The sequence below is a fragment of the Trichosurus vulpecula genome, chromosome 8 (genome assembly GCF_011100635.1).
Source record: "Trichosurus vulpecula isolate mTriVul1 chromosome 8, mTriVul1.pri, whole genome shotgun sequence".
Lineage (NCBI taxonomy): Eukaryota > Metazoa > Chordata > Mammalia > Diprotodontia > Phalangeridae > Trichosurus > Trichosurus vulpecula.
Genome location: NC_050580.1, coordinates 161,563,260 through 161,585,643, shown reverse-complemented (window position 1 = coordinate 161,585,643; position 22,384 = coordinate 161,563,260). Strand labels below are relative to the sequence as shown.

At 39.5% G+C, this 22,384-nt stretch overlaps 1 protein-coding gene across 2 annotated transcripts in view; it reads left to right on the top strand.

The window, feature by feature from the left end:
* The first annotated feature begins 239 nt into the window (after positions 1 to 239).
* The window catches only part of CGNL1 (cingulin like 1), a 201,507-nt gene continuing 179,362 nt past the window's right edge, over positions 240 to 22,384 (top strand). The window contains exon 1 of one of the 2 annotated variants that reach the window (XM_036734362.1): positions 240 to 408. The gene's annotated coding sequence lies outside the window, so the exon portion shown is untranslated. The remainder of the gene's footprint in view (positions 409 to 22,384) is intronic. The other variant, XM_036734360.1, reaches the window with a different exon arrangement.

The window sequence follows — 22,384 nt, the reverse complement described above, 5'->3', positions numbered from 1 at the left end:
GGGATGGCTCCTGGCAAAGCCCCGGAGGCCCTTTCCAGAGGGGTGGGGAAAGTATTAGGGGAAGGGACCGGACGCTCCAACTTTCCAGCCCGGATGAAAACGTCAAGCCGTGTCTAGACTGCCTGCCCCCAGTGCTGCTCTGGGGCACGGGCCGCCAGTCCCTGGCCGGCTCGCTCCGCCCCGCCCCGCCCCGCCGGTACCTCCTCCTTCTGAGAGGGGCGGGGCCCCTCTTTGCCCTGCCCCCACTACCCCAACGGTGCGGGGCTCCTGCTCTGGATCCCGACAAGCTTGGCTGCTGGAGCAGAAGCAGGAGCAGGAGCAGGAGCAGAATCAGGAACAGGAGCAGGAGCAGGAACAGGAGTCGAGCCGAGGAGGGTCCACAGGCAGCCAGGGGCGGGAGGCCGGACGGTGAGTGAAGTTGGTGCTGGGGCTGCCGCTGGCGGTGGGCTGTGTGTGCGCTTTAGACTCGAGGGGGAACGCGTGGCTGCAAGTGGAGCTGCGGGACTCGTCGGGGGACACTTGGGGGTCACTCGGGAAGGGTTTCACTCCCCCGCCAGGTGAGCTTCCCCACACTCCCTCCCCACTTTGAGCCTGGAGCGCCTGGAACCCGGAGGAACGTGAGGGGCAGAGTGAGACTGGCCAGGGTTTCTGGAACCGCGCCCTCACCTCCCCTTTTGGATCGGGCTCCTGTATGAGGTCGAGGATCCCACCTCTGCTTCCTGGGCCGGACGTGACCAGACAGGGCTGGACTCGGGGTTGGAGAAAGGGTGTCCGGGTCTCGGACTCATTCCCCATATGGGTACAACTGCTGGTGAGCGAGTCCTCTTCCCCTCCTGAGGTGGGTGGGGAAGGGTCTCCAGGGTCCCTGGAAGTGCACGCATGTGGCAGGAACCTCATTTCCTAGTTTCAAAACCTCCTGACCGGGAAGAAGGTATCCTCAGCCAGCCTCCTCTTACACCCAACCTAGATACTCCTCATCCGTGATTGCTGTGGATCTGGAGGCGCACTGAGGGAAGGAACTTCAATCCTGGTGTTATCTTTCTTTCTTCCCTCTCTGGCGTTTCTGACCCCGATCCTTGAGGTAGTGTTCTGCCCAAGCCAGGTTTTGAAACGAAAGACTTTTAAATCCTACTCTTCACTAGTGTTTGATGGGAGGGTTCCTACCTCATTTTTGCCCTATTCCTGGATTTCCTAGGAACCTTTCCAGGTTACATCAAGTATTGTGACTATAAAGTTATAGTTGGGTGTTAAATTTTTTTTAACTAATCACATCAAGACTTTTACAACCAAACGAGTGTTGTCCCTCAGAGTAGTCTTCTTAGAAAGTATATAGCTTATTCCATCCACTCTGTCATTGTTCAAAACATTTTTGGAGCTCTCTTTTTGAAACTGCCTTCATAGACAGTTTCTGGGCCACACAAGAAAATCGGTCACATTACTTTATTAGCCACACCTCATAAACTGTGGTTTTGGTTAATGTCATGACTTTCCCATAAAAATTGTCTCCTTGCTGGAAGGGCTTCTTTGTTAGTGGGACCAAGTTGAAAACTGTTGATGGCATCCTTCCTTTTTAGGTACCTCTCCCCTCCCTCCCCCCACTTCTGTGTAGTAAATATCTCTGTACTTTTTTATAGAGGCAGGTGGCTGAAGTAGAATTAGAACACTTCACCCTCAATAGAAACAAGGTTATAATATATGATTGTCCCATTTCTCTGGAAACCAGGGTGACATGAATTTGACATTCAACTTAAAGGATTTCAGATTAAAGGGAAGGAATGAGACCATTTTATGGATTCTTCAGGTCTTTGAGGCTCCCTGCAGAAATGTTTTACATCGATTCTAGGGTCTTACACTTATCCTCCAAAGTGGGGACTAATGAGATCCTTAAGGTTTTGGAGAATACTCTTGTGTCACCATGGCCTGCATGAATGTGCTTAACTTATTCTGGGTGGGCTAATGGCCTCTTTTGTATTGAATACAATATATTTTTTTCCTTTTCCTTTTTTAAAATAAAGGATAGCACCATTTATGGACATTAGCTAGAGGCCAGGGATGGAATTTGATGGGACCAAGCCTATATGATTAACTCATAAAGATGTAGAGGGCCTATAGAAAAATTAGATTTTTAAAGCTAATTTAACAAAAGTATCTTTACAAAATTATTTTGGTGTCCTTGTTTCTAGGGCTGAGGTTAATTTTTTGTTTTCTTTTCCTGTGCGGTTGTTTACTGTTAGATGTCAGCCATGGGCTAATCTCTACACAGAATGGGGGTGGGGGTGGGAAGGGGGAGGGAGATATTTTAAAAATTAATAGGACTCTATTTGCATTTTATTAGCAATTGGATGATAGACTTTATTAAAGAGAATGCCCTCCAGAAATGAATGCTCATGCTTATTTCTACTTAGTTTACAGAATCTGTATTAATGGCAGGATGAAATTAATTTTCTTTAAAAATTTTGTAAGTTGTGGTACTCTTGGTTTCTTTTCCCCTCCCTCTCACTGCCTTCCTTCTCACCCACCTCATCCCCCTATGGCCTGCCCTATTGCTAGAAATGAGTCTTTGTGGGCTGTATGGAAAGCAGAGTAAGACAATGTGACTTTTGACCAAAATACTTAACCTTTAGGGAACAAAACCATGGAGAGTATTTTCTTGCAGTTTTTTTTTTCGAGTTTGACAACAGAATCAAATCATGTTACCCTCTTGGTTGAAACCCTGAAATAGACTTCTCCATTTAAAGGTTAAGAAACCATCAGTTGAAAATACTCTATTCATAGGAATTATAGGATTTTAGAGGTGGGAGAGCTCTTAGAGATGATTTAGTTTGTAAAATGAGAGTGATAGTATTACATTACCTGGGCAATACTTAAAGTGCTATATAAATGGAAGTAATTATCTAGTTTAGGAGTTCTTAACCTTGTTTATAGCTTTCATTTATGTAGTGCTTTAAGGGATTTTACAAAGCTCTTTACAAATATAATCTCATTTGATCCTCACAATACTGGGAGTTAGGTGCTATTATTATCCCCATTTTACAAATGAGGAAACTGAGGCAGACAGAGGTTAAGTGGTTTAGGTCCTACAGTTGGTGGTAGGTATCTGAGGTCAGATTTTAAATCAGATCTTTCTGATTCAGTGCTCTAGTCATTGAACCTCCCCCCACTCGCACCCTGAAGCTGCCTTTATTTTGTGTCTTGGATCCCTTTGGCATTTTGGGGAAAGTATGGACTCCTTCTCAGAGTAATGCGTAAAATAAAATCTGGAGGATTATGAAGAAAACCAATTGACGAGTTTTTTTAAAGCAAATTCACAGGTTAAGAACAACGGATCTTGTTCAGCACCTTCATTTTATAAATCAAGAGCCAGAGTCACAAAGAGGGAAAGTGACTTTCCTCAGATCACAGGGGTCAGTGATTTGCCTGACATCACAGAAGTGGTAGGAGAGCCAGAATTTGAAGCTCTTTGGATTCCAAGCACAGCATTATATTTCCTGTATGATCTTTCTTCTTCTAGTCTGAGCGTTGCATCCTAAGGTTGACAGTTATATTATAGATTTTGCAAAACATTTTGGCAAAAGGGCGTTTGAAAATGATATGTAAGTTTGACCTCCACTAAAGTCCTCCTCTGGTGCCTCACTGTGGTATGGAAATGACCCTTCGTTCTTGAAGGCAGTGCCAGCAGAAGAGTACCTCTGGCAAATCATTCCAACCTGGAAAGACTTCAAGTACAAGCAAATGATGGACAGCATGTCTCTTGTCCTAGATCTAGCATTGCTAAATTCTGTCTCATCAGGGTGGAGAAGGATGATAAATTTCTTGGCTATAGCAACTTTCAAAGACCATTTGTTCAGTCTATAGAGATCACTCTTAGAGGGGGCAAGTACCCCACATAGATGAAGGTACGGGTCCCTGAAAGACTGAAATTAAGTTTTGAGTGTATGAAAACCTGACAGAAATGCAGAAACATTGGTTTTGTGGTCCTAATATACCATAGTACTAATGTACTACTGCTAGTACATAGTGCTAGTATACTACTAGAATGAAGAGGTAAATGGGCAGGAAATTTAGATTTAGATGAAAAATTAGATTAATGAAGATTCAGAACTGGAAGGGACCTCAGACACCATCTTAGTCCAGCCTACGTCATTTTCCTGATGAGGAAAGAAAGAAGGCACCTGTCCAGGGTCATACAGATAGTATGTAGTAGAGTTTGAATTCAGGCTGGGAAACCTGTATCCTTTTCATTTCCATCAACAGGTCAGTCGGACCTGTTTGATCAAAGTTTGCTATGTGCCTGACATTGTGCTAAATATTGAAAATACAAAGAATTGAAAAAACATGGTCCCTGCCAGATTCCCTGTCTCCTGAGGAGGCTGTCCCATCTGATGTAGACTTTTTAGAAAGAAGCTCTTACTTCTGGAAGGAATAGACCCATCTTCCTGTGGAAGAATAGAGTTGAGTTTTATTTTTATTTTTGAGTTTTACTTTTTCTCCCACCTTCCTTGTCTGGTCCTAATGCTAATGACCTGTAGAATGGTCCAGAAGTTGACAGCAGCTTAAGGATTGTAATAAGAGCTGATGTTTGTGTAGATTTTAGAAGTACTTTATGTACATCATCTCATGTGATCCTCACCTAGAGTCCTGGGAAATTAATAGAAAGATTGTCGTCCCCATTTTACAGGTAAAGTAAAGTAAGTAAAGGAAATGCAAAGGATCACCAGCAAATTGGATTTGCAGAGAATTTATTTGAACCATTCTATAAAGCTGGCATCTAACAATGATATTCTGTCTAGACAACTATCTATCTAATGAAAACCCTGGAAATGGAATGGTAGAAAATGAGAGGCTTGTTGACAGCAGTAGAATCAGGGCCCTAAGTGTGATTGGAATAGTTAATGAATCTACAGAGTTTGATTTAAATAGTACTGAAGAGATTTTCTTTGTTCCCCTATTATCCCCCCCACCCCACCCCTCCCTCTTCTCCCACCTTTCCTCTCTGAAGTTTGAAATTCCTTTTGAGACAAAGTTTCTTTTTCAACCTTGAGACAGGAATATAGTATAAATACCCCAAGAGATATAACTCATTGTCCTAAGTTCACCCTGGGTTGCAGTTGACTGATGCCCTATCTTTTTTCCCCACTTCCCATCCAAAGCAGAAGTGTGAATGGGAGAGATCATGGCTGCTAGAAGGAGAGGAAAGGGGAAAGAAAGGGGCGATTAGGTTGTTGAGGGCAAACTGTGGCTCAGTTTACCAAAAATTTTTTTTAATTAAACATCTATTTTGTGTAAGACACTATGCAAAGGTTGTTAACTAGTCAATCAAAATAACCTATCAGGTGGCAGACACTGTGGATACAAGGGTAAAAAGGAAGCAGAGTCTGTCCTGCAGGAGCTTACAATTACCACTCATAAATACACGACATCCCAAAAGTTTAGTGCATTTTTTTTTTAGCTTTGATAGCTTAACTAGCTTAAAACTGCAAGACTTTTGGTATGCTCCACATATAAATACATACGTATATCTGTGCATACACATGTATGTGTTCATGTATGTATATATACACAAATACGTGTGTGTGTGTGTGTACACATATACGCGATATAAAAAGTCATTTTAGGGGGAAGACACTTGCAACTGAAGTGGATCAGGAAAGGCGTCATATGGAAGGTGTGATTGAACTGAGCCTTGAAGGAAATGTTAAGGTTCGTCTATGAATCAATTGACTAATGAATGTTGAACAGGCGTTTCTTTAGTGCATTGAAATTTAGAATATTGTTTCATTCTGGTTTGTCATTACAGAGGAGCCAGGAGTAGGGTATATCTAGCAGACTTTTCGAAGCGCAAGATTTAGTCTCTGTATTTTACTATAGCCAGAAGCGAATCTTGGATGGGTATATACCACAATATTTCCCTGTTAAGAATGAAAATCAGTGTTCTCTGTTAGTCAGCTAACATTATTTCAATTGGGAAGATGAGATGGAGATAGATAAGGTGCCATATTGAAACACTCTGGCACACATGTGAAATGATGAAGGGTTATATGTTGGAGCACATTCTTGAGAAAAATTTTTGTGTATAGTTAGTGTTGGTTTTTTGGGTGTATTGTTGTTGGTGGGGGGGGAGGGGTTGCCCTCCCTTTTTGGAAAGGAAGAGAATACAGAGATTCTTGACCTTTTTTATAGCATGGCCTTCTTTGGCAGTCTGATGAAACCTTTTTTTATAGGTTTCATATTTTCATGTAGGTTTAAAGGTTTCATATAACCAATTATATTGAAATAGTTAAGAAAAATATTCTGGAAAACAAGTCCATGGACCCTCAGTCAAGAACTCATCCAATAGATGAACCACTAAGAAAGCTGAGTATGGTGCTGCTCAGACCCAGTATCTTTGCCAAAAAAACTCCATTGACAGCTTTGGCATGTTATAGGCCATGAGGTCATGAAAAATTGGACATGGTTGAACAACTGAACAACAATTACCTCAAGCTTTTAAGAATGGCAGCTAATAAAGTTAGAAGCCTATGTTTACTTCAGCTCTGTAATAGAAGATAAATTTGGAACTTCAAACTAGGTTGCAGAAAAGCATTTGCTACTTTAATGGAACATAATTTAACATTTGACCCTAAGAAATATTGATTTAGGAGATTTTCAGGGACTTAGGGGCATAGTAGCCATGGAGTTACTAGTGTTTGGGATTAGAGCACGGTACATTTGCTATGAACTTGTACCATATCTGCCAACACAGCTGGCAGCCTTCCTGTTTACAGGGAGGGGTTTATTCTTTGTGGGCCAATAAGGGATTTCTGCTAGTCCCATGGAAAATGAATAATGTGGTTAGTTTTCCGCTACAACTCTAAGATGGAGTTTCTTAATCTAGGGTTTATGAACTTTCTTCAAGATAGTTGGTTTCTTGTGTCCTTCCGTGTATTTTATTTTATGCATTTAAACATCCTGAGAAGGTGCCCAAATGCTTCATCAGACTATCGGAGGGGGTCCATGGCACAAATAAGGTGAAGAACCTCTGTTCTGTTTTTAAATTTTTAATTAATTGAATTTATTTTAAAATTTTAAAAAGTTTTATCAATATGTTCTGTTTGTACATTTATATACATTTACAAATTAGTCCCACTTCATGGAAGGTCTTTTGTAACAAAGTAAAACAGTTACAGCTAATAATGTAATGACTTCATCTGAAAGTATAAAAACAAAACAAAACAAAAACTAAACAGAAGACTAATAGAACACTAGTTTTTCTCCCATTTCCCACTTCGGGGGAAAAAAGAAAAACAAATTTCTTGTAGCAAATATCCATACTCAAGTGTAATAAATTCCCTCCGTGGTTGTAAACAAGTATATATATATTTAAATATTTAAGTATTTAAATATATATATGTATAAATAAATATATATATAGGTATAAATATTTAAGTATTTAAATATATATGTATTTGTCTCTGTCATTCATTCTGTACCCTTAATCAGTCACTTCTGACGTCATTAGTAGCATTGTATAGACAGTAGTTCTTTTTTTGTTGTTTTTTTTGGAGGGGGGAAGGCAGGGTAATAGGGGTTAAGCGACTTGCCCAAGGTCACACAGCTAGTAAGTGTGTCAAGTGTCTGAGGCCGAATTTGAACTCAGGTCCTCCTGACTCCAGGGCGGGTGCTCTGCTCACTGCACCACCTAGCTGCCCCTAGGCAGTAGTTCTTTGCAGCTTTTAAAGTTGCTTCTCTTTACAATGTTGTTATTGTATAAACTGTTCTAGTTCTGCTCATTTTATGCTTCATTAGTTTATAAAAATGTTTTCATTCTTTTTGAAATCATCTATAGTCATCCCTTCCACACTGTGGGGGTCAGGGGCACATCACCCTCACCATTTGGAAAATAGGTGTAAAATTTTTTGGCCCTCCTTTCATAGCAGAGAAGTCTGAATGATTATGATATTAAAAGATAAGATATGTTGATATTATGCAATACTATACATATTTTATGCATTTCTGAGTTTCTCAACTTTTTCTGCCCATCGTCTGCTGGCCTTTGAATGTCGTCTGCCACTTCTGCAGAACTCCCCCCAGATTCCCATTTAATTTCTTATGCCAACTTGGGATATATCAAAACCACAATGGGGAAAGTTGTGATATGGAAGGGATGACTGTCTTTCCTTTTTTCTTAGAGCATGGAAGTACTCTATCACATTCACATACTGCAACTTATTCAGCTACTCTTCAGTTGTTGGACCCCCCCCCTCTTAGTTTCTGGTCAGTTTCACTAGAATGCCATGAAAGGGTTCCATGGAACAAAAAAGGTGAAGAACCTCTGTGCTACAGAACTTTATTGATTTCATGGTTTTTTTTTAATTAACTATCTATTTTGTGTAAGAGGCATTCTTGTATTTCAAAATTATGAGGAAATGTTAGTAGATATCACGAACTATGAAGAGAGGCTGCATGGGTCAGGGGGGTAGTGATTTTAGAGTCAGAAAGAGTCTTGGATTCAAGTGTAGCCTTAGTTCAGGTGACTCTGGGCAAGCAAGTCATTTATCCTTTTAGTGGCCCAGGTATAAGTTACAGATTTGCTGATCTGCTTTGTTGGAAGGACTTTCCAGTGATTGAGATCACAACTCTTACTTCCCACGTGGCTAACTATCCGCATCTTCTGTATATACTTTCCTTTGACTTCCTAGACCCTCCATTCTCCTACTTCTCTTTTTACATCTCTGACGAGTACTTCCTTGTCTTCTTTTCTAACCCTTTTTACGTTCTTATTTCCCGTTATTGTTTTCCAAGATTTTGTCTTTGGTTCTTTTTTTTCTCTTCTCTACATTCCCTTCCTTGACAGTCTCATTCCTCAGCTATCTCTATGCAGATGATTTAAAAGTTTTTATCCATTTCAAGTCTAATCCCCTCTATTTACAGGTAAAGAAACTGAGGCACAGATAGAGTAAGTGGCTTGCCCCCTTAAACTTCAGACTTCTGTTTCATATTTCCTATGGAACATCTTCACCTAGATGCCCAACACTTCAAACTCAATATATCCAAATTAAATTGTTTTCCCAAGAATCTGTGCCCCTTCTGACTTTCTGAGTTGTCAGCAGCACCTACATTCACCATGTTCAAAACTAATTGAATGTAAGTTCCTTTGTGATAGTGTCTTTGTCATTTTAAAAATGACAGAGCCAGCGAACAAGTAACAGAACTTGTCTCATTCATTGTCTTCATGGATTGTCTCATTCCTTTCTTCACTAAGTAAATATGTATTAGGTGCCTCCTAAGTATTAGGTACTGGGAGAGATGCAAATTTTATATCGTAACCCTTCCCTTCAATAATTTATGATGCTTTGTTGTTTAACCTCCATGGTTTCTCTAACATACCCCCTCTCTCCTTCCTTCCCCTGTCACCCCAAATCATTTATGAAACTATTGTTAACCTCCAGTTTTTCCAATATTTCTTTCTTTTCCTTCCCTCTACTCTTGCTGCCACCATCTTAGTCCAAGTCCCAGTCGCCATCTACTAGACCACAATATTTGTCTCTTACCTTCTACTGGTCTTCTGACCTCCTCTTTTTCCCTCTGAGATTTGTTCTTCATGATGCTGTTACATGAAAAGCCTTCAGTGGCTCCTTAAGATCTGCAGAATAAATCTAAGACTCCTTTTCCAGGCATTGGAGGTCCAGTTCCCCCCCACCCCCAGCTGGCAGTTAGGAAAAGCTTCATAGTCATCTTTCACTTATTTTCCTCTTCTGGTGGCCAGGGAAAGCTTTCAGGATCAGCAGTCTCCTGTTTGGGTCTGTGCGTAATATATTTATTGTTTAGAGAGTATCTGTATGCACAAACTTGCAAATGGCTTCATAACCAAAGGAGTCTCTTTATTCTCTATATTTATTATGTTATAATGTGCCTTTGTTACCAGTGGAGCTAGGAGAAGGCATTTTCTTCAAATCTGAGATTCACCTGCAGAGTTCAGGTGCACAGCACTTTATTTCCTCTGGGTTTGAATTCATCCACAGGATGGTTTAACATTAAATTGCTTGCCTTGTATCAAATTTAGCTATTCAGTATTACACATTTCCCTATTCACACCTCTGCCTCTCTAGGGGCAGAGAGTGCTTGGTTGAGTGGGTCAAAAACACATTAGTTGTGTAGGAATTTAATAGGGGAAAGTCCAGTCTGAAAAGTTAAAAGACAGGAAGAAACTGTTTCAAAAATGAACCCAGGTCCCTACCTATTTAGAGTGGGTTCTTTCTTGTTGTCATTTTAGATAAAGTACAAATTCCACCCGCTAGCATTGATAAGAAGGCTCCCCCAGTCTGGCTGCATGCTACCTCTTTATTTAAGCATTACTCAGCTTATTTCTCTCCCTCAGCTTTTTGTTCATTTTGGCTCTCCTCCTTCTTTATGGCCCAAGGCAAGGGAAGTCACTTATCTCTCTGGGCCTCAGTTTCTTCATTAGTAAATTAAAGGGGTTAGATACTTTCCAGCTCTGACCTGTGATTTATTCACTGAACTACTAGTTGTACCTTTAGGTGTTCTTTGGGCCATGTGTGCACTCTCTTATACTCTGCCTAACTCTTCCTTCTTCAAAGTCAAGTTTAGATGCCACTTCCTCCATGAAGCCTTCTGAAAATGATACTGAATACTGAAAATGATCTTTCCTTTGTTCATGTTTTCCTATGGCATTTTGTCTGGATTTTTCTTTTGCTTTTTTTCTTTTCATTTTTTATAGCTTCCTACTCGCTGGTGTACATGGACACTCAGTGTTGTATAGGCAGCTAGATAGTTCAGTGGATACAACACAGGACCTGTACTTGGGAAGACCTGAGTTCACATCTAGCCTCAGATACTTGCTAAACTGTGTAACACAGACTTAAATCAGACTTCTCTTCCGTAAAATGCAAAATAGTATTAACAGCACCTATCTCCCAGAGTTGTTGTGAGTTAAAGCTCTGTAAAAATCCTGTTATTAATACTGTTGCTGTTTTATTCCCTCTCCCATCCCTCCTGTCCTTAGCTTGTAAGGTCCTTGAGGGCAGGGCCCATGTTACTTTGTTTTTGTATTCTCAGGGTATGGAACGGTGACTTGCACAGAACGAAAGCTTAATAAACTTTTTAAAATTTAATACCATCATAATACTTGGAACACTTACCTCAAAGGTCTATTATGAAGATAGACCAGTTTATGGGACCATAGATTTAGAGCTGAAAGGATCTCAACCATTACTTAATCCAACAACTTGTCATTTTGTTTTTACAGATGAGGAAACTGAGGCTTCAAGGAGGTTAAGTAATTCAGGGTCACATAGGTAGTGTCAGATCTGTCTGACCACAGAGCCAGTGCTTTCTGTACCCTTCTAGGATGTGCTTAATGTAGGTAATGTAGGTGATGCTTTGCAATCGTAAAGTACTCTATAAAGCCAATTATTATTATGGCTAGCCTCTGTTGTTGTACTGAACTCTGCTGTGATGCCCTCAGGAGTTTTTGAGGGTGGTGTGTGTGTGTGTGTGTGTGTGTGTGTGTGTGTGTGTGCTTTTGGCCTCCATTAAATTACTCTCAATGGCTCTTTTAGTGATTAGATAAGATCTGTTTGTAATTAGCAAGGTCATTTACATACAAATAAGTAAGGTGTAAAAATCATTAAAACTTGTTAACCTCTTATGGACTTGAACTTACCCCATTTCATTGTTATTTGTTCCATTAGACCAAGAAAAAGTGGTTGCTGAGCAAATGCTCAGATAGTGAAAACTTACTTCCTCCCCGGACCAAGCATCACAAAATCCAAAATCAGGACCTCCTACTGAGTGAGATTTCATTGTGGTTTGGTTTTGTGGATTTGGCATTTTCCGCCTTGTGCCACTCTCTCCCCCATAAATAATGCTAAAATGCTAATTCAGCAAAACGCAATTGAATGGGGCCTTCCACCAGGATTTGTCTGCCTTTAGCTTTTAGAAAAAGAAGCAGAGTCAAATCACCAATTTATTAATTATTTTTTAAAAATACATCCACTTTCTGGAATGGTTATACATTCCTGATGTTGCACACCATACGCATCTCCTAATATGGTCCTGCCACAACTGGTGTTCACAAAATGACTATCTAAGCCCATTGATCCAAATGGCTCTGGAGGAGAAAGTGAGGCTGGTGACCTTGCACAGCCCTCTCTCACTCAAAGTCAACTGCAAGTCATGTCATCATTTCTCTGATGTCATGGTTTTCTTCAAAAATGAAAGACAAACACACACACAAGCTGGTTTTAAAAGAAAAATTAAGTTGTGATTAGTTCACTCTACTTTGGCAAGAAATTGTGGTATCATAGAGGATGTTCTGAAAGTCAGTACAGTTTTAAACTAAGCTTGACAATATTTCAGAAATGTTCTCACTGAGGGTTGAACCTTATTGATAAGCAGGCATCTGACCTCTCATTACTTGGAGAGCATGTTCCTAAGTACAAATAAATACACTATTCTAGTGAAACATGGTTTCTTCACTGTCCAGTTTTATCCATCCTTCCTCCCTGCCCTCACCCCTCCTTGCCTTAGTACACCAAGACTTTTGGGATAATCTGTAATAAATGTGAATTTATTATTGGTAAAGTATCAGACATACAGTAGAATACCAAAAAAAATTTGATTGGTGTGAAAGCACTTTGTGTGTGTTTTTCTTATTCTATTGAAAACTGAAAATGGAATTAATATGTCTAGTAGGTAGAGCAGAAATGGGGAACCTGCAGTCTCAAGGCCACATGTGGCCCTCTAGGTCCTCAAGTGTGTCCCTTTGACTGAATCCAAACTTCACAGAACAAATCCCCTTAATTAGAGTATTTGTTCTGTAAAACTTGAACTCAGTTAAAAGGCTTTACCCGAGGACCTAGAAGGCCATATGTGGCCTCGAGGCTGCAGGTTTCCCACCCCTGGGATAGAGTGTTGGACTTGGAGTCTAACTGTGGTTCAAATTCTATCTCAGGCACTTAAAATACTAGTTGTGTGACCATAGGAAAGTCACTTAACTTTTCTAAGCCTTAGTTTCCTCATATGTAAAATGAGGGGGCCAGATTGTAAAGCACTATACACATGGAAGGTATTATTAGAACCATAGAATCTTAGAGCTGGAAGACAACTTACAGATCACCTAGTTCAACCCCTACCCAAAAGCTTGAATCCTCTACACAACCTTCTTGGTTAGTGGTTTGTTTGGTGATACTTGAGATGGGAGACTTCTGTTTACCAAGGCAGCACATTCCACATTGAATAGGTTCCTTCTTCAACTCCCTGCAACTTCTACCTAGTACTAGATCTACTGTCTAGGTCAAAGAGATTAAGTATTTAAGAAATATTTAAGAAAACATCTGTCAATTCTCTTCTCAACGTCTTCAAGTACCTTCTTTGTTAGTCTAAATATCCCTAGTCCTTTAACCCAAGGCTTCTTAACATGGACTCTATGAACTTCTAAAATTAATATTTTCATAACTATTTTAATATAATTGGTTCCATTTGTAATCTTATATATTTTATTTTATGCTTTTAAAAACATTATTCTAAGGAGTTGGTAGGGCTCATCAGACTTTCAAAGGGATCCATGACTTTAAAAAGCTTCAGAATCTCTGCCTTAACCAAATTTTATAAATCAAGGTTGGGGGTCTATTAACCATCTTGGTTAACCTCTGTTGGCTGTGGCTGCAGTAGCAAGTGTCCCTCCTAAAATTCATTGCCCAGAACTGGCTACAGTTCTGTTATTTGTTTGTAGGCTTTTTCTGCTGTAGCTTGACCATTGGTTTCTCTTTTTTTGTCAGGCCCCTTTTGATCTGCCCAAGTCAGCCTTGTTTGTAAGCAGTACAATTTATTTTTCTTCATGGATTTCAGAACTTTTTTGGGAATTATTCTTTTTCCATCCTCTCATTCAGCGTTTCTAATGACCCTTGAAATGAACATTGAAATTAACTTTGCATGCCAGGGTTATTGGGGCTGGTTTGGGAATATGTCTTATTAGGTATTTGGTCACCGCTGAAGAATTCTCAGCAGGAACACCAGCAATGGCCTTAAGTTGTACTTTTAATTTTCTGGTGACAGAATGGTTGGGTTAAAAAACAAGTCACTAGAAAACACCCACCATGACCTGTTTGTAACTTGGTTTAAAAGCTTCCCTCAGTTAAGCCATTAAAAATCCCTGTTATAGAGGTTTCAGGGGACACTTTGGCATTGAATGGAAATGTGAACTTCTAAATGAAGATCTATGGAATGAATGATCCTTAACCTGTGCTTTTAATTATACGCTTTGCTTTATATTTTCATTTGAAGGACTCTGCCAACAATTGTAGCATTTCATTGGCTTCAGGTTGCTTTGTTCTCCAGGCAGAACTGGGTTGGTGAGAGGAAAAAGGAGGTTATAAGACCTTGATGCTAATGGGAAGTAATTTGCAAAGAGATTTCAGGTGATGATTCTCTTAATTCACAGTTAGGGTCAAAGTGAAGCTTCTTGATATTATGGTCAGTTCATTTTCATGCCAAATCAAGATGATGGTGGGTAATCAAAGGTAAGGTAGGATCTCTCAACACTTAAATAAGTATAATTTATGAGGGGCAGGCAACATGATTTCTGTAATGGGAAAATATTCTGGACTAATTTTCTAGAATAACCCTTGGGGGAGTATAAAGATGGAAGAGTCAGTGGATAGAATTTATTAAGCTTCTCACAGAAGAAAACATTTTTAAAAAAATTGAGTCACTATAGAATTCCGTGCAATTAGGCACAGCAGTATAATGTATTCCACAAAATTCAGTTTCAACAAACATTCCTTAAATACCTGCTATGTCTAAGGCATTCTGTTAGGTGCTGGTGATATCAGGACCAAGAAGTAAACAGCCCTTGTTCTTATGGAACCAATTCTATGGCTGGTCGGGGGAGGAATGGAAAAAGCAATGGATCGGGAGTCAGAGGACCTGGGATTAAATTCTGCTTCTGCTAATTTACTGCTTGGGAGACCTGGGGCATTGTGGTACAGTGAATAGAACATTGTCCCTGGATTAAGAGGACCTGGATTCAAATCTTACCTTTAATGTGTGGACTACCTGTGTAATCTTGAACAAATTCCTCTGCCTCACTCAGCGTCTTTCCTCAGTTTTAAGAATGAGAGGTTAGATTAGATGGCCTCTATGGTCCCTTCCATTTTGGGGTCTATCTATACATTACAACTTCTTTTGGCCAGTTTCTGCATCTGTAAATTGGGGAGGGGGGACAGATGTCTCATTTTTCTAAGTTTGAGGACTTATTTCTAAGATTCCTTTCACTTTAAGTATTATGATATTGTTTGAGATGAAAATATGACTTAAAAACAAGAAACAAAGGATGGGGACAAAGGGAGTACTTCTGGATGTGGAATTGGGAAGAATACATGGAATCCTCTAGGATTTAAAGTGCCTAGGACCAGTTGGGTTTTTTTTTTAATAGGACTAGATAATTTTCATAAGTGACCTGGGAGAGGAAGGACATTGAGGGCATATAAAATTAAACTGTTCTAGGTAGTGAAATGTCAAACACAAGCTGAAGGAGGAAAGTGTCTTGAAACTTGAGTGAGCAGATGAGCAGCATTTAGGGCAAATGTAAAGCAATGGGCTCAGGGTAAACCAACTAGAAATTCCATTTGAAGTCTGGACATCTCCTTTGGGGAGATAAAATTTTGTATTTGGAGGCCAGAGATTCTGGACTCTTACTTCTAGACCATATCCTAAACAAGATTGATGAACCCGAGTAGGTCATCGTCAAAGCTTGCCTTTTAGTTCCATATTGTTTTAGAAAGGCAATAACATTTAGAGAACCAAAATTAAGCCTTTTTTTGTTTTAATGATTACAACAGAAATGTTGAATCCGATTCAAGGATTTAACCAATGAAAAATGAAGCAAGCATCATGTCCAACCTGATAGGATTTAGGATGGGCTTTAATCATATACCTACCATTAGTACTTGAGTCCTTGGTTGGATACTCTTTCAGGACGATAATGTTCCTAAAGAAGAGAGGAAGAGGAGAGGGAAAGGAAGGAAGTCTGGGCTCTTGAGCTGCTAGTCCAGTCATCTGTAGAAGCAAGTCAGCCTTTTGAGAGCCCTCTGGGATTTAGGCCAATTTGGGATTAATCATATGCACTTTGCCCTCTAGTTTACACAGACTTTGGTAATCTAGGGCAAGGTTTCCTGAAGCCGCAATCCAGGTCAGTAATGACCTTTTCTCCTAAACCCAACTTCATCACTCTCATTTAGCACTTTTGGGGATATCTCTCTAATACATTTTCTGACCATTATTTTATATTATGTATATTTTAAGCTCGTAAATTGAGTGCTGGAAGAGACCTTAGAGGTCATTTAGTTCAATCCTCTCATTTCACAGATAAGGAAACTGAGGCCACAGAGTTTAAGAGGCTTGCTAGTATTTGAAGGAGCTGAGATTTTAACCCAGTGTATGTATCATAGCTCCCCACTAGATAATAAATTCTATGAGGACATTAACAGTGTCTTGTCAAAGCTTTACATCTTTCCTAGTTTCTAGCAATGTGTCTTTACATGGAGTAGGTGTTTAATAAATATTTGTAGAATTGAAGATTGTCCTGAATTTTGAGAACTCTAATAGATTAGTCAAGCAACATTTTACTGTACAGGAATCATGTTGCTTTTATCCCTACCACCTATAGCTCATATTTTCTTAAGTGTCCATTGATCCATTTTTTTTTATCATATATTCTGCCATCTTGATTTGGTATGCAGATGACTTGACAAGGACTTAAAAAGGTTGCATTATAACTCATTGATTCAGAAAAGCACTGTCTTATAATGATTGCTACTCCATGTTAAGATGGCTTTTGCTGGATTGTTCTGCTTCTTGTTGAGGGGCTGTAATTGATCAATGGCCAGTAAGTGCCAAGGTTTGGCTTAAAGGTTCTTCTAGACCCTCACTAGAAGAACAGTAGGCAAATAGTCTTTCCCTCTGGCATAATAAGCAAATCTGTTATGGAAAGGGAGTCACAGGTGTAACTGGCATACAGAGACCAGAAGAAATTGTAAATGTAACATGCTGGAGAATGCATGCTGGTAGTGCTTCTAAGTGGACATCTTAGAAGCCATGGACAAAGGGCTGTACTTGCCTTTGTGGGCATTGAATTACAACTCTGTCATTACAGTGTTTACTTTTACAAAGGAACCAGGTGAACCTTGTTCTGTAACGGGACTGCCAAGGAAAAAACAAAAACCTCCTGATTAAAAATACCAGCCAACCTTTACTTTTCTGCCATAAAGCCTTTTTGTATAATCACCAGCTGATTGTCCCATTAAAGAGGAAATCAGTGGCAAGAGCACTGGATTGAAGAGTCAGAGGTCCTGGGTACAAATTCCAGCTCCCTTACTTACCTGTATGATCTCTGGACCTTTTTGCTCTCCTCTGTAAAATGAGGAAATTGGAATAGATCAGAGGTATCAGACAAGCAGTCCACCAGCCATGTGTGGCCTGCAGCAGTCCTGAGTGTGGCCTGAACTGGATTAAAATGTTGTTCTTTTCTCATTTTAATGTGTTGATATACTAAATAAATATAAAAATTGTGTAGTTTTGGGCCCTCAGAGATTATGTCTGGTTTAGTGACTCTTTTCTATTTGAGTTTGATGCCACCAGACTAGATGACCCTTAAAGTCTTTTAAGAACTCAGGTGGTAGAGTCTTCCTCCTTGGAGGTCTTCTGGATGCCCATTTGTCCCCTGCACTTTAGTGGGAATTCCTTTTTTGTATAGATTGAACTTGATGTCATTGAGGCTCTTCCAACTCTCAAATTATGTGATTCTGATCCTTCTAGCCCTAAATCTATAATCCCATAGTTTCAGCTAGTGAGAGAAAGCAAATACCAAGGTGTCAACATTCCAGATCTTCCTTCAAGGCTGAGCTCCCTGCTACCTTTATTAAATTGCCTATGGGCTTCATTCAGACCCCCTTCCCAACTCTTGCTCTATAAGTAATTCTTATACCATGGTCGGGATCTTTCTTTTGCCCCCAGCATATTCATTGTGATAATCTCTCAGGCTGGAATGGCTTTATATTTAAGGCTGGCACAAGATTTAAAAAAAACTCCATTGTTCAAGGACCAATCTAGTTAAGTGAGGTTGGAGAAGTTTATTGTTAGGAGGTTGGCTAACCCCGGGTGTGTGTGCATGTGCATGTGCATGTGCATGTGTGTGGTGTAATGGGAAAAGCACTGCTTTTGGAGCTGTGGCCTTAGGTCTAATTCTGTTCTGCCACCTTCTACTTCTTTAAGCCAGACCAGAAACCTAACTCTGAAGGACTTAGCCCAGAATCAAATCAGTAATACCACTGCTACTGGAAAAGGTGTATCAAATTCTCCTATGGCTCCACTCACCGTTCTTGTAACTTTCCAAACAAAAATACACCCCCACCCTCACTCTCCAGCACTGCTGTATTTTTTTTTGCTCCTCCTTTTGAGGCCAAGCTCTTTTGCCAACCTAGGCAATATCTTCCCTATTGTGTCCCCAGCTCTTAGCCTAGGGTTTAGCACTTTGTGAGCCCTTAAATGCTTTTGCCTTCATTCCTTCTAGTCACTATTCTAGTCCTCAGTTTTCTCATCTGTAAAATAAGTGAATTTGGCCACATCTCTTAACATTCTTACTAAATTCTATGCTTCTATCTAGAATTGTACCTGCCTGCATGTGTATTCCTTTCCCACCCCCAGTAGATTGTAAATTCTTAAAGTTCTGAAATCTTCCTTTTTCACCTTTGCATTCTTTGTACCCAGCACTTAACAAATGTTTATTTCATTGAATTGAAGAGAAGTACAATGCTTCCCTGGGTTTCAGTTTATAAAACTGATTTGATCCTCCAAGCCCAAGGGAAGAGCTGTCTGGCACTCCCACTCAAGTGGGCAGGGATGATGGAAGGAGTGGCAAAGAGAAATCTTCTATGCCTGTGGTGGGGGAGGTGATAAGAGGGGAAAACTTTCTAGGGCTTGGAATGAGGACGTTTCTAGAAAAATAGCCTTTGCACTGAAATGAAAGGGGGAGTGGCAGGTTATTGATCAGGAAGAATCTAAAGAGTATAGATAAGTCTTAGTCGATAGATAAAGACTAGCCGAGGGCCAAATTATCTTGCTAATAGAATGGGCTCTGGCTAATTTAAGAATGTGAAATCAAAACAAAGTGAGAACTGGGGGAAGGGAGGGAAAGAGTTGTACTTAGGTGATTTTTTTTTTTTAAACTGGCCTTGGTAAAAAGGAATCACAACCTTTTGGGAGTGATAGTAATGGCTCAAGTTTAATGTTTCGAAAGTGATTTCTGTATCATGGCCTTGTGAGGTATGTTGTACAAGCATTATCATCTCCATTTTATAGATGAGGAATGTGACACATAGAATTATCATAGGATTATAGATTGAGAATTGGAAGGGATTGTAGAGGTCACTAACTACAACCTCTTTTCCCTTGTTTATTCTTATTATTTTAATGTTTTATTGTTACTTTTTGGCTTTTATACTGCTGTCATTTACTTATCCTGTTGTTCCTCCTCACTCTTAACCCCTTCTTATAATAAAGAGAAAGCATTACCAATAATCTACAAACTCTCTGAAGAGAGGAGGGAAAGGCCTCTTGGAAGAGGAATAATAGATGTAGGACAGGAAGGGACTTCAGAGATCTAGCCTAGTAGAGGAATTGGAAGTGCAGAAAAATGAAGTAATTTGCCCATAGCTATAAAATTACGTACTAAAGGGTTAAGTAATAATTTGAACACAGGTCTGGACTCCATATCTACTGGTCTTTCTATTATAGTACTCTGTCTTTTTTTTTTTTTTTTTTTTGGAGCGGGGATGGCCAGGCAATTGGGGTTAAGTGATTTGCCCAAGGTCACACAGCTAGTAAGTGTGCCAAGTGTCCGAGGCCAGATTTGAACTCAGGCCCTCCTGACTACAGGGCCACTGCTCTATTCACTGCACCACCTAGCTCCCTTATTCTGTCTTTAATAGAAAATTTAAGTCACTTGCCCAGTCACATAACTAGCAAGTGGCAGAACTGGGATCCAAATTTTAGATTTGAGTCTATTTGGGTTTTCTAACTTCAAGACTAGTGCTTTTTCTACTATATCACATGACTTCCTCCTTTATTGACATTAATTGACCCAATCTGGAAAAAGTTCTTTCTAGTGATGAGTTACACAAGGAAGTCATATCCATCTCTCTTTAGATTATGTGTAAAGACACGCTTTTAAGAATTTTTAAATGAAATATCTTTCCCATTTCAGTGACATATAAGAAAATTGCTTTCGTTATAGCATATCTCTCCACAATAGGATAAGCATAAATTACCATAGGGGAAATTTTCCTATTTTCTGTCAGCAACTGTGCTTAATTTCAACTCTCATGGAACATGATCACCCAGGATAAATTTCCTCAATTGCCTTTCAACCCAGATTGGAGCAAAAAACTCCTCCCACAGCCTTCCTTTATTGAGAACCCCCAATCAGATGTTTTCTAGTGAGTGGAATAGCATGTCCCCTAGCTACCTACTCTATAATGTTTCCCCTCCACCCCCTTTTCAGCTTCCTTTTGTGTGTTATCTTCCCTCATGATTGTTAGCTCCTTGAGGTCAGTGACTATATTTCTCTCCCCCTCTTTTTCCCTCCTCCTCTCTCCCTTCTGCTTTTCCCTTCCTCTCCCTCTGTCCCTCCATATATTTAAATAGTATCTTATTTTTCCCCCAATTACATGTTAAGACAATTTTTGGCATTCATTTTTACAAGACTTTTGAGTTTCCAAATTTTTCTCCTCTCTCCTCCCTCCTCACTTTCAAAAATGGTAGGCAATTTTGATATAGGTTAGATATGTGCTATCATGTAAAACTTATTTCCATATTAGTCACAGCTGTGAAAGAAGACACTGATCAAAAGGAAAAAAATGAAAAAGAATAAAGGAAAAAGAGCGTGCTTCAATCTACATTCAGAGTTCAATTCTTTATCTGGATATGGATAGATAACATGTTCCTGCATGAGTCCTTTGTGCTTGTCTTAGATCATTGTATTGTTGAGAAGAGCTGAGTCATTTATAGTTGATCATCACATAATGTTGCTGATACTGTGTACAGTGTTTTCCTTGGTTCTGCTCATTTTACTTTGCATCAGTTCCTTCAAGTCTTTCCAGGTTTTTTTTTAAAATCTGTTCATCATTTCCTTATTGCACAGTAGTATTCCATTACATTCATCTATCACAACTTGTTCAGCCATTCCCCATTTGATGGAGCATCTCCTCAATTTCTAATATTTTGCTGCCGTGAAAAGGGCAGCTATAAATATTTTTGCACATGTAGGTCCTTTTCCCTTTTTTAAAAAGATTATTTCTTTGGGATACAGAGCTAGTATAATGGTATTGCTAGATCAAAGGATATGCAGAGTTTGGTTGCCCTTTGGACATAGTTCCAAATTGCTCTCCAGAATGATTGGATCAGTTCACAACCAATGGTGCATTAGTGTCCCAATTTTCCCACATCCTTTCCAGTATTTATCATTTTCCTTTTTTGCTGTATTAATCTGATAGTGTGAAGTTTGCATTTCTCTATTCAGAAGTGATTTAGAATTATTTGTCCTATGCCTATAGATAGCTTTGATTTCTTCATCTGAAAACTGCCTGTTCATATCCTTTGACCATTTATCGATTGGGGAATAGCTTGTATTCTTATAAATTTAATTCTGTTCTCTATATATTTGAGAAATGAGGCCTTTATCAGAGATACTTGCCATAAAGATCGTTTCCCAGCTTTCTGCTTTCTTTCTAATCTTAGTTGCATTGGTTTTGTTTCTGTCAAAGCTTTTTAATTAAATATAATCAAAATTATCTATTTCACATTTTGTAATGCTCTCTATCTCTTGCTTGGTCATGAACTTGTAACTTAATTTCTCCTTTAAGAATTTGGATGTTATGCCATGTGGCGCATATATATTTACTACTGATATTACTTCATTGCCTATGGTACCTTTTAGCAACATGTAGTTTCCTTCCTTATCTCTTTTAATTACGTTTATTTTTGCTTTAACTTTGTCTGAGATTAGGATTGCTACCCCTGCTTTTTTTACTTCAGCTGAAGCATAATAGATTTTACTCCAGCCCCTTACCTTTACTCTGTGTGTGTCTCTCTGCTTCAAGTGTGTTTCTTGTAGATAACATATGGTAGGATTCTGGTTTTTGATTCACTCTGCTATCCACTTCCATTTTATGGGAGAATTCATCCCATTCACATTCACAGTTATGATTACTAACTGTGTACTTTCTTCCATCCTGTTTTTCCTCCTGTTTGTCTTTTCCTTTCACCCAACTGGGGCTCAGGATCTACCAGTGTTCAGGATCTAGCCATGGTTGACTTGCTGGGATGCTTC